This window comes from Motacilla alba, chromosome 3 (genome assembly GCF_015832195.1).
Source record: "Motacilla alba alba isolate MOTALB_02 chromosome 3, Motacilla_alba_V1.0_pri, whole genome shotgun sequence".
NCBI classification, from domain to species: Eukaryota; Metazoa; Chordata; class Aves; order Passeriformes; family Motacillidae; genus Motacilla; species Motacilla alba.
The window spans coordinates 77364125-77377456 of NC_052018.1; the positions used below are offsets into that span (position 1 = coordinate 77364125).

Consider the following 13332-nt stretch of genomic DNA (forward strand, 5'->3'; position numbering starts at 1 on the left):
GGCAAACACATTGCATTCCTCATCAGGCAGAGAAGGAAAACAAGTAGCAAGCCCACACACCCACCCTGCTGACACCCGCCATGCTCCCTCCCCACACTGCCTACACGGCCACTGTCAGGACCTCAACGACAGCTTCAGCCCCGAATCCATTTCTGTGAGGGTCAAGTTCTCCAGGCAATTTCTTGAGCCAATGGGACAAGAATTTCCCAGAGCAAGGCAGGAGAGTTCTCAATTGGGCATGCAAGCCACAGGGAGAAGTGCTGCCACCCGGGCTGGAAAGTAGCCACAGTCCAGGGCGGGAACAGCTCTGTGCACTAGCCTGGGAAGGGAATTTCCCTGACTGTTTCTATAAGACAAGGGACAAATATAACACTGAGACCTCTTGAGCTAAGGTGGCAGGGCTGAATAAGAATTTGACTTTGGACAACAGAGGTGCTTGGAAGGATCCAAGTCTTTTTCTACTCCTAGAAAACCATCCTACCTTAAGTCAAGTAGCTTTTCTGGGATGGAGGCACTTCCTCATTATCCCAAAATCCTTCTGTAAATGCTTGTCTGCACTGCCCATACACACAGACTTGACCTTTACTGTACAACATTCTTCCACTACAGCACTGACACCGGGTCATTTCAGTGATCCAGAGAAAAAAAACTTAATGGAAAAATACCCAAGACATCAGGTAACCTCTTATCTCAGAACCTCATCATTTTAGAGCTGCAAAGAGACTGTGCAGTTTTTTCTGACTGCTCTAGTCAGAAAAAACATTACTCTTCCTTCTTACGGCACTCCTACAAATCCTAAAGCTTTCCAAAGAATTCACATTCTCAAATATGAAGTTACTCTGAAGGATGCCTCAGATGTGAAACTGTCAGCAGAATTCTCAAGACTATATTGTGAACTCCCCACACTGTGAATCTCCACTTACTCAGTGCAACATAACTAAACAACCCACTCCTGAAAACCTTAAAAATCCATCCCAGTGCTAAGGACTAACTCTGAGACTCAATAGCCAGCGCTCTCTCAGCACCAAACGGGAAAACCAACACTCTCAAGAGCACGGCAGCAGGAATATATCTGACTTGAACGTAACAGACACAAAACAGCGTCCTGAAATTCAGAGCGAACCAACTAAGAGCTGAAACACTGTAACCTCTAGGGAACCTCAAAGGGGAAAGGTCAATGCAGCCATAAGCTCCACAGACATACCCATGCATCTAGCAAGCTGCTGGAGCAGGGATGATTTATAAGGCTTGCGGCCCAGCTGCTCCACACCCCACATGTGCATTTCAAGGCCCTCACAGAGGCAAATGATCTGATATTAAGTAACAAGACCAGACCAGACCGAGGTCCAGTAGACTTTCTCATGCCTGTTGAAATTCAAGGCCTCAGGCTACCTGTTCCCCTCATAAGCTGCAGTAGCTCCAGTACTTGGAAGAATGAGACATGGAAGGCCAAATTTCCCAATAGATTTATATCCAAAGATATAAATAGAAGCCTGGCAGGATTTACAGATTAGGTGTTTAAATCACTGCATGCAGGAGAATGGGCTTCTCCCCTTCTAACCACTCCATACCTCTCCAACCCCAGCGACCGAAAGAAAATCCATTTCAGACAGGACGGAAGCCCCTGCTGTTCTACACATTGCCAAGGGCCATCCCTGTGCAATCCACTTCCATAGTGACAGCACCCGAACTCCACAAGTCTCAACAGTGCAATCTGCAATGGCTGCAGCTCTCACAGAATGTAGGTCTGCCTGTTTCCCAGAATAGGAGCTGCCTCTACAGCCTCTCCTCTCCCTTCCCCCACTACATTTCATAGACTCAATACTGTTTCAAGGTACCCTCATCCTGCCACCGGTGGGTGGGTGAGTGGGGGAAAGGGGCCCTTTATAATTGTAGTGTTGCAATCTGCCAGCTCGGCCAGGCAGCCTGTTCCCGCCTGCACTGTATTAAATACCTTATAACTGATTACACCCCCATGGGGCATGATTAGCAGTCTTCAGAGAACAAAGTCTACTTTCATAAGAATAAGAACAGACACGTACTGCTAACCTACTACACAGCTGGGCAGGTGAGGAAACAGGGAAGAAAGCAGGGTGTGGGGGGGATGAGTTAACTGTACTAACTCTATTCCTCCCCTTCCCTATCGTGGCTGAGTTGAGATTTCCACTGCCCTGAACAGTAGTACCCCGCAGACCCACACCACAAGATTCAGGTAACGAAAGCTTATCAACAAACTGCTGCCTGTAGAAGTCAGGCAAAGTCCTAACCTGGACAGGCAGGGCCTCGAGGCAGAGTGGATTGAGCTTTGCTCTGGGTGACAGCAATTCCTTCACATGAGTTCCCAGGTAAAGGGAAGGGTGAATTCCAACTTCAGTATCAAAAACACGGAGAAGGAGGGAAAGCTCAAAATACTATCATATCCACGCCCCTCTCTAACCTCTGTATACATCTGAAGTGTCTACATAAGTAACAGCAAAACATCTAATTCAATCTGGAGGTTAACAGCTCTTCAGGTGATGATTTTTTTCTTGTGGGGAGAGAGGAGGTAGCAAAGAGGAGGAAAGCCCTCTCCATCTGAAATAGGTAATAGAGATCCCCAAACATACACAGTCCATATGCATTGCCGCAACAAAGAACCAGCTCAATGGAAACTAAGCCAATCTGACATGAAATGACCTACAGCTCATTAGCAAAGTGCCTTCCAAATCTCAAAATGCCCACACAAACAGCCACAAATATATTTGGTGCTATCTGGCCTCCATCTCAGCAGATGGAGCTTTTCACCAAAAGCAGTAAGAAAAATAAGCCCAGGATCAGCCCTTCCAACTACTCTCCCCAAACCTCCAACAGAAGCGAGCACAGCAGAAAGCTCCAGGAACATGGTTTTATTTGAGAGAGAAGCCCACGCAGAAGCTTCAATAAAATAGTAAGAAGTCTCCTAATTGTGTCGTATTGGAAAGGAACACCCACTTTACCCAGGGCCCGCTGTCTTTGCCCATGGGCCCATGGATGCTCATGGTAGAGTCCGGAAGCACTCACGTTCAGCTGATGCATCCAGAGGGGACACGCTGCTGACACATTCCACCAGGATTCTTACCCAACCCACCCAAGAAAGAATTTGTTAATGAGTAACCAACCCAGCTGAAAATTATCTACTCATATCTGCTTTACTCAGCAGCTGGTCCTTCAGCCAGCACACAGATCTCTGAACTGTACTGTCTAGTCCCATCTGTACAGCAAAACCTGCATATTCCCTTATTACAGGAAGACTTAATGGTACCAATAGACTTCAGGCTCCAATGTACTTGCCATTGATATAAAGCATCAATACATTTAGAGTCATTTTACCAAACAGATTGTGCTTTCAGGGTTTGGATAAATGGAAGCTTTCACCATAAACATGAGTTAGTCATTAGAAGCTCCAGGAGGTAATTTAAATTATCGCAGCCAGCACAAAAATAGTTTTCCCTTGGGAGATGAAGTTGCAAAGCTGTAATAAATCCAAGTGGCACAGTAAAACTTCTTATAAAAGCTTAAAATTAGTTGTGAAGCCCCAAATGGCCTTGCATATAATTTGATTCTGCTACCGTGGGCTAGCAAAAGGGAAATCACTCTTCATACTGTAAAAAAACACTGAAAAACTCGATCATCCTTCAGCTCCTAGGAGACAGAAGAGGTAGGCTTACATTTCGTGTCTCTATATATATATGTGTAAAATATGTTGAAATAATAAATATATAAATAAAATGTTAAACCCACGGAACTAACAATGACTTGTTCAACCCCACACAGTGCTGGGCAGCTATCAATCAGGCATCAGAGCTCAAACTGGAGCATTGCAATCCAACGCTCTCTCCTGGCTGCTGCACCCCCACAGATACCCTGTACCCACCCCCATTCCCAGAGTAAATTGCCTTCAACTGCTGAGAAGCACTCCTGCTATTCCAATACTGGTATTCACCACCAGAGCAAGAGACCCTAATTTAGCCCCGCACGGGCCTTCTGCAAACTGCTAATCCCCACTCCACAGCTGCTTTTCAAATGTACGGGCATGAGCAAACCATAAACGATTTATGGCGCGTGGCAGGAAGACTCCTGGCTCCCTGCGTAGGCGGGGTTTTGGGACAAGATCATGCTTGGACTAATGTTTATATTGCGAGTTGTCAGTCAGGCAGTAAATCACCTCCGGAGCTGCACAGTAATACAGCTCCATCCAGCTGGGGCCTTGATGACACTGAATTCTGTTACAGTTATTTCAGATACACCTGGGGACCTATTTGCAAAGGCATCATCTAATCATGGAAAAAACGAATATGGTTATAAGTAGAATCTACCAAAATTCTGCAGCCCAGCAAGGGTGATTTGCTTTCAGGAATCAAACCAAACTGGTATGAGACGTTTGCCAAAAATGACTCTCCACATCAGTCATACAAGAAATTGGATTGAGTGCCTACACAGACTCTAGTAACAGAGTGTATCTCTAGCAAAATGCAGTTACCTGAGAAAATCCTTCTGAGCAAAGTTTTCATTTCCCAGTATTCACATAACTGTAGTGTAAGCAATGCTTAAATTTTAAAAGAGAAATAAAGATATTTTACATACTTTAGTACAAGACACTTTCTGCTCAGAAAAATAAATGCACTTAAAGGTAGAATGTAAGCTTGCAGTCCATTCTCAAGAAAAGTTACTTAAAACAACTTAATTTTAAGCACAAACATCCTGTCATTTTCCACTTTTTTCCCCATTTGAAAATGCTTTTCATACAATACACTGGGTATGAATCGCCCAGAGACAAAAGAGAAAGGAGAAGAGTTCTCCATAATGAAAAAATTATAAATAAAATACTCAAGGGGAAAAAAAATCCCAGAACAGTAGCTTTAACTGCAATCACTATTCAGTTGTGAGAGACCAGATTCCAACTCATCTCCCTAGAATATTTTAATCTTCCTGCTGGGCAGCAGCAGAGTCATCACTAATGAACACTAAAGCTGCAGGAAGAAATCTGATGCAGGAGACAGAGCAGCAAGGCCTCTCTGAGAATTGCAGAGAGCTTGTGAAGTAAGACATATGCAGGTCCAAAACCAGTTACTCTGAGCAGCATATGCCAAAATAATGGTCAAAAACCTTACAGCCACAACAATTATCTAATTATTACCTTGGGAAAATAACTTATATTCTTTTGAAACAAATGCTATAAAGTAAAACTCGCCTAAGGCTTTTCATGAGCCTATGTGTAATTCCTCAATAGTTAGAGAGACTACCTTATCTGTCCCTTTTGATTTCAGAACCATTTGTGCATGAGTGTTACACAACTGGACAACTGAGACTTTAACACAAGAGTTATGACTCCTACAACATTCCCAAAGCCAGCTTTATCACAGAGCTAAAATACAAAAACAGAACTCAATCAAAGACAGAGAAGTCACTGTGGGACTTCCAGGTCTGAATTTGCTAACACTTAAGAAACCAAAAATTTAAACCAGCTCTCTCTTGCCACCAGAAGCTGGTCAGATACTCTCTGCCTAAAATTCAGTCTAAGACTTGCAGGAAAACTTACTTTCCAATCGTGACCATTTCACTTTTCAGCAATACAAACTTCTGTGAAAGCCAGTAACTGTTTATTCTCAGCTGTTAACCCTGCCACAAAAGGGTTAAGGACATGTGCCCTAAAGCACATGTTGTTCCCAAAGAAGCCCATAGGGCCCATACAGGGATCTTGTACTGTTGTCTCTGAAAATACACAGACTTGCTTCTTCATTTCCCCTTGCATTTCGGCAAACATTACAAACACACGCATATCTTCATGCCACTGCCATTTGTCTTTATTAGCCTATACATCAAATTAGATTTATACCTACTTGCAGCACTGACGATTCTCCTGATCCTCAACAGATTAGACACGAGCACAGAACACAAACACAAACTGTCTTCACAGACATTAGTACACTGAGGCTCATGCTACAACATACCAGAACTCACTTGAACAGCCTTAAAGCCCTGCCTTTCAGACACCTTACAGACCAAAGTCCACAACAAGACTGCAACTTGGAGAGGCCAAACTCCACACATTCTTTCCCCTCTTACAAACAAAGGGAAGAAGCAGCAAGTGCTCTGCCTGACCACTCAGCATGAAAAGAAAATAGCTGCACGTCTCCACGATTATCAGTAAGACAGTCCTTCTCGAGGAACGGCACTATCTTTCCACAGACCCTGCTCTTCACCAGCTTAAAATCCTCAACTACCAGGACCAATCAGAGCAGCTGCAGTGTTTTGTGGATTTGTTCTTTGGTTGGTGATTTGTTGTTTGGTTTTTTTCTTCCCCTAATGCAGTTACCACAAAAAGCAAGATCAGCGAGCAACCTAACATAGCACGTAAGTGATTCAATTCTTGCCCCTGACACAGACCAATACATTAAGGTGGTTTAGTAGCTGGAGCAAGGAGCCTCAGTGGACAATTATGGAACACACTGCCATTTCTTCAAACCTTTACCTGTTAAGAGACTGGATTAGGTCTGAAAAATACACCTTCTAAAACAAGTTTTTTAACTAAAGCAAGTCTGAACATTTCCACTCGTAAGTGCTTGATCTTTTCTGAATCCCGCTCAGGTCTTAGCCTCAGTGCTATTATGTGGTAGTGAATTTCCACAGATTAGACATCATGTGAAAATACTTTAAAATCATTATTCAGTTTGATGCCTATCAGTTTCACTGAATTGCATTCACCTCAACTGAAGAATACATTCCAGCTCCTTTACCCCTGCACAGCAGTCTTCCTCAGGCTTGGCACCCAGCATTGTTGAAAAGCAGAGGAAAACTGAGCCCACCCAAGTGATGCTTATACTGCATTCCAACCATTGCAAAGCTATTCTCACACTCCTACATGGTTTTCCACACCATTTCCTTCCTACGAGCATCTTGTCCCAGGAGGACACTCCAGAGAGGCTGGCTCATGTCATTCCAACTACGCAACATCCTGCATGCAAGCTGCTGCTTTTGGCCCTCTCTGGCTGAGCATATTTGGAATAAAACCATACATGAACACCCTGACAACGAAGAGAACGGTTTCTGAGAATGGAACAAAAGTAAAAGAGAGAAAAGAGAGAAAATAGTCCTAGAAGTCAAAAAGATTCAGGCAAGGTTAGACGTGAGCAAAACAAGCAAATAGTTCCAGGGAAGGCAAAAACAGTGAGGTGTCAGAGTGCCCACTTGCCTTGAACAAGGCAGGACCTGACATGGACTCCACAACAATTTCACCATGCTACAGAATACACAGGACAATGGATCACATAGGGGTCTGCTTCATTTTGAAGTCAGAGCTTGAAATATCCTTTCCATTTCTCCTCCATCGAGCTTTAATAAAGCATTCAACACCACAGTATCTAAGCATCTACACACTTATGGGTTCATCCTCAAATCCCTAGTAAGACTGGTGTTAGTTATTTTCCAAGCAAAGAATGAAGAGTAAGAAACAGTAATGATCTGAACACAATAAATCTGTGGCAGAAATTAGGTATCTTTCTGACCATAACATCGCCCTTCCCCTCCAACCAGCTGTAAAGGTATTTCAACTTTAAAAAGTAACATTCTTCCTACTACAGTTACAGACTCAGCCAATCTAGATCTAAGGAAAAGCCCTCAGGTAGAGGAACTGGCAGGGGAACTGGATGGATGATTTCACGCCCTAAGGCATTTGTCCTGTTTGCATAGGTTACACACATAGTTCCTTTGCAGTCCTGCGTAAAAGAATCTCAGAGAGAATCATATTTACCCAATTACTAGTGATCTGAAATACACACAGCTGGCTTGAATGCCAACAAGCACTCTCTCTCCAAAGCTCAGGCTGTCATACAGAAAGCAGATACCTTCCCAACCAAAAACCCTCAAGCAAGGAGATGAATATAAACAGTTTCAGGACCTTAAATTTACCCTCAAAGCATTAATTAAGTCAAATGATCAAGAAAATCTGCTCTAATTTGAGAATTCCAGATCCTGACAAGCCCAGTAAAAAGAGCAAGATGAATCAAAAAGGTGACGAGCCAGATCCTCATTTATTAGCAGAGGAATCCTACCCTCAATCTCCATCACATGCAGGCTCATTTGAGACCTCTACATGTTGCATTTCTCCCAGCAACACGTAAGGCAGAGAGTTCTGTTGTCACTCTGTGCTGGAGAAGCGAGGCCCATGACAACAAATACATAACAGTAAATTAGTCAGGACATAACCTCCAGCACTGCTTCTTGGATCTACACTGTAGATGTGGTGACACATGGAAATCTCAGCATCCAGTTTTCAGTGGATTCTCCATAAAACGTGGCAGACATTTTAACAGGTGAGGGAGCTCACCTTCAGAAAAACCATCAGCCTCTAAGACTCACAAGCATCAAACCAACAACCAAAAAGTACACTTACATTTTACTAAAACTTGCTTTCTTTGCTACCTCTCAAACAGCTTGGCTTTCTTTGCCTTTTTAAAAACACTTTATATGCCACACTAGCTGCCACAAGCCCTTTTTCCAAGTCAGCTTTGATACTATTCAGACCAGCATGCCAAACAAAAATCATTTGTCCCATCTGACTTGATTTGTTCTGCTCTGCTCTGGGACAAGAAGCAGGCAGGCTTGCAAAAGACTACACCTTTTCCAAAGCTTTGGCCTATCTCCCTGACAAGCTATACCATGACTGTATTTAGGGTGGATGGCAGAGATAAGAACTGAGGGTTTGTTGGCTGCAAAGCAAGTGACTTAGCAGCAGCCAACAAACAACTTGAAACAGAGTGGAAAAGCACGCAAGGTCATCGTTAGTTCAGAAAGCTGGTTTGGAGAGTGAAGAGGCAACAGGTCTTGGCAAGTAACTCATCCCCTCCTGACCCAACACCTTGTTAATATTAAAGATGAAGATAACCATGGACTGCCCTTTGGAGCTCCACTGGCCCGGCTGAAATGCATTCACAGGATTTCAAGAGCATTGGGTGCCTGGGAAGGAATGACAAACTCCTCTTGAGACCACAGCTAAGACCTGGTAGCTTAAATGCTGATTTAACACCCAGAAGCTAAACCACACTGTATGCAAAGCACTGCTGGGATATAGGTGCCTTCTGCAGTGATCCACTAGGAAGTGAAGAAGAGAGGAAGGAGTTGTTATGAAGGTGATCTGACGGTGTACAATAAAAAACCAGCTGCAGGGTACCGAAAGCTGCTCCTCTCAACAGTGAGCTCAGGTACACCTGCACCACCCACCACCGGAACAGTTAAAATTTGTGTGGAAAAATAATGTGGTGGAACAAATAGCTGGACAGAACAGAGGGCCGCTAGAACCACCTAACTTTGACACTGCCATCACTGCAAGAGCAGGATCACCAGAAAGGATTTCATCTGGGTTATGGATGGGCAGATCCCTTGTGAATTATACAGACAGCATGGGTACTTTGGCACTGATAGAGCATAATTAAGATTGCTTTCCCAGATGGCGTGTCAAGAGCACTGGCTTACATCTTTAATTGAACTTTTCTTTCCAGAAGCTCTTGCTGAATTTCTCAGGGTCACTCCCATTTCACTGACACCCCTGGCCTCTCAATTCTGTCAACAAAGGCCTACTATGATGCAGAGAACACCAAAAAGAGGGCCACTGTTTCAGGGATGTGGTTCACATGTTCTAAAAAAATTCAAGTAGTGGTACAAAAAGAACACAGTCTGACCCAGCATCAGCTCATTCCTGGCTTTCTTACCTGCTGTCTGAAGATTTAGTAAGGATTCATGGCTTCATTTTATATAGGCCCTTTATCCCAGTTCCTTCTCTGAATCTGTAAAACAGAAATGCATAGCTCTGAAAAGTTTTCACTGGCACAGAACTATCTACCTGTGATGGATGATTCTTTTCAGTGGACAAGATCCACCTGGCATCTCTCAGATCTAGGTCACTCTCAGCCTTGCCAGATTTGTGTATCATTTGCACACCCTGACGCCTACCAACGCAACATCATGCACACCCAAAAATCTGTGTTTTAGCACTCAGCCCTTTGCTCCGCTCTAGGCAGGGTGCTCAAGCTCAGAGCCAGAAGCAGTACAGCATTTACTCTCCACCTGTCTTCCTTTAAAGTCTCCCCATGTTCCCAGAGGCTGCACACTGGTTCTACAGGGGGAAGCACCCCTTGCACTAGAGAGGATGTCCAGGCTGGCAGAGAATTTCCCATTAACCCCTGCCGAGTCTGACAGCAGAGGAATGCTGATTCTTCCCTTCCAACCCTGCCTCTGCCAGTTACACTCTGGCTCTTTAACATACCTGCTGGCCCAAACTTGTTCCGCTTTGCAGCTCCTACTCCAGCACCGCTCCCTGCAGAGACACTGCTTTCTCATCCCCCACACCACTTAACTCTCCATCACACCATCTAACTCTCCATCGCTCAGAAACAGCTACACCCTGCGTGGACCAGGTTCTGCCTGCCGATCCCGTGCCGGCGCTGCTCCCTGACACGGGTCTCCCCCCGGGAGGAAGAGCTCCGTAACGCCCTGATGGCTGAGGCAGTGGCATCACCACCCTTGCCCACGGAGACCGTCCCTTCTCTGGGGCCTTGCCGTCCCCCGCACCCGGCCCCCGCCCCGCCTGGCTGACCCGCCCCGGCCGCGGTGCGACCCGCCCGAACCCGCTGTCCTCGGGGAACTCTACAATTCCTCGCCACACACGTGGACAGAAAGGCCCACCCCGCTCGCTGGGCCCCGTCCGAAGCCCGCAGAGGCCCAGGAGCGTAGGGGGCCCCGCCCGGGGCTTCGTCCCCCGCCGGTCGCGCTTCCCGCTCCCCGCCCCCGGAGCCCCAGCCCGGCTCTGACCCGGTCGGGCTCGGCTCCACCAGGGGTCCCAGTGACTTTGCGGCCGGTTCGGCCCCGGTTCGGTCCCGCCTCGGGCCCGCCCCAAACTTTGCCCCCGCCCGGCCCCGGCCCCGCGCTCTCGCCTCAGGCCGCCATTTTGCCGCGGGGCACGCCGGGTAATCCGGCGGAATCCCCACGTCGCGGCGCGCCTACGTCATCGGACGGCACGCGCGGGGGGTGGGGCGGGGCGGTCCCGGCAGCGCGAGGGGTGGCGGGACGGGAGCTGCCGCCGTCAGTGCCGGGGCTGGGAACCGGGAATCGCTCCTGCCCCTTCCCGCCTGCCCCGGGACCTGGGAACACCCTGAGGGGCAGCGGCACGGGAGCTGCCGCCGTCAGTGCCGGGGCTGGGAACCGGGAATCGCTCCTGCCCCTTCCCGCCTGCCCCGGGACCTGGGAACACCCTGAGGGGCAGCGGCACGGGAGCTGCCGCCGTCAGTGCCGGGGGGTGGGAGCCGCTCCTGGCCCTTCCTACGTGTCCCGTGTTCTGAGGAACGACCGACAGCCTGGGGCGTATCCCAGCCCGTCGGCAGGGAAATAGAAACCCAACTGTGGGAGCAGGTGGAGAGGGAGGCGGAAAGGTAGAGTAGTAAATGGAGAAACCCACCTGAAACCCCTCAAGGACAGCGGTGTGCTTCTTAAAGGAGAGGTGCTGAGGACAGCGTGTGCCAGACGAGAGCTACTCAAACCCTGACACAATTTGTGGATGTGCTTTGGTATTCATTTGCAAAATTTTCCACCGCATTGTTCTAGTCTTGGGTCTTTGAAAAATCAGTACATTTTAATTTCTAATCAAATCATCCTATTTATTCAACTCTGAGTGCAGACAGGTACTTTTTCCATTGCTTTTCATGCCCAGTGCAGAGACTTACTCACCCACTGCTTCCGTTTCCTGTTATCCTTTCTTTCACAAACATCTCATGAATTGATGATTCATACGGTAAACAATGGAGCCTAGTTCTGAGGAAATTTGCCCGGTTCAGAAAAGTCCTGACAGAACTTACATGATGTTCTTCAGTGTACTATATTTACAAAGCCTTCAGATTTACATTCAGGTAGTACCAGGCTCACAATTCTGCAAACTCTGCCCAAATGGTCCCCTGTCTTACACAACAAAAGACAGGTGCTCAGCAGGAGCCCACTTCCATGACCTTGGGAATATTGTGCAAAAACGTCTGCTGAGCGCCCAGCAAGTGCTGTCTGCACCACACCACGCGTCAGCCAGGGATATTTCAAGAAAGCCTTCGGTACTTGTGCCCCCATAAATTCTCCAAATCCTCCCGGTGCTGGAGTCAGATAACAAGCAGAAGGACAATGGCTCCAAGAATCCAGGCTGCCCATCTGCTCTGCACTTCCAGATTCTTGCTTCCACAGCGCCAGCTGATGAAATTTTCATAGCTGATGAGGTTTCTCATTTCCAGGGCCTTGCTGCCCTGGAGCCTTCACAGCTGTGGTCTGTTCAGGTTTCCGTGGGTGAGCGCTGATGGCAGCAATGATTAGAGTACTTTGCTCTCCTTTAGTGATTTGTCAGAGTAGGATCTTCAAACTTTTCACAAGTCTAGGTGAAATAAGCCCTGAATGAAGAAGAGAGGCTGATTTTCAGATGGTCTTGCCATTTACTGCTTCCATTAAACTCAACCCTTCTCAAAATCAGGTGTCAAGGTCAGACCACCAAAGGGAGACAGGAACCCGACTTGGGCTGGCTGAGCACCGGTCACCTGCTCCGAGCGGCAAAAAACACTCTTCCCTCAGATCCCAAAGGCCCTGATTCCCAACCCTGCTTCCTCTCCACATACATCCGCCCTGCCTTTCCCCAAATCCGGTATGCCTGTGAGCTGGACTCACCATTGCCCTGAGCCCAGCGATGTGACATGATGCAGAAGCATGACGCTAGGTTACATTAGATTCATTTATACAACACCATTAATACCAAAGTGCAGCTCCCTGCTAGAGCCAGTTGCTCGCTAAAGCCTCTGAAGTTCAATTAACAAGCACCAGGTAATCTAACACTTGACTCCCAATAATCCTTTTATTTTAAGGGGCCCCTGGCGGATGTAAAGCCCTCAGCAAACAGTCCTGGAAGTACATTTGAGATTCTCTCAAATACCAGCTGAATTTATGACCCTTAGTGAAGAGCAGGGAGGAATCTCTTCAAAATACTTTCCAGCTGGCAGCACTTTATATAGACCCCTGTAACTGAATAAAAGGAACCCCTGGAGGGGCAGGTGCCACCCTGTGGAAGGACAAATCCCTCTGAAGTGCCTATGGTCTTGGCTAGTGAAAAAGGAGATGCCAGAAATAATGTCTCCCTGCCAGAAGAAGGCAGTGCAGGCTTGGTCCTCTCAAGTTTTCCATCAAACCTGGTCAAGTGGGGAAGATGGCAGGTGCTGGACAGCCCCTTGGCGGCTGACTTGGACACTGTCACCTGCCTGAGAGTTGCAGAGGTGAAGGGACTCCTATGAAACACTTGCC

At 46.9% G+C, this 13332-nt stretch overlaps 1 protein-coding gene across 5 annotated transcripts in view; it reads right to left on the reverse strand.

Moving 5' to 3' along the window:
- Positions 1-10990, reverse strand: part of TJAP1 (tight junction associated protein 1) — a 40247-nt gene extending 29257 nt beyond the window's left edge. For 4 of the 5 annotated variants that reach the window (XM_038133456.1, XM_038133451.1, XM_038133453.1 and 1 more), the window contains exons 1-2: positions 10280-10990; positions 9726-9800 (exon numbers count right to left, since the gene is read on the reverse strand). The gene's annotated coding sequence lies outside the window, so the exon portion shown is untranslated. The other variant, XM_038133455.1, reaches the window with a different exon arrangement.
- Between the last annotated feature and the right edge of the window lie 2342 nt (positions 10991-13332).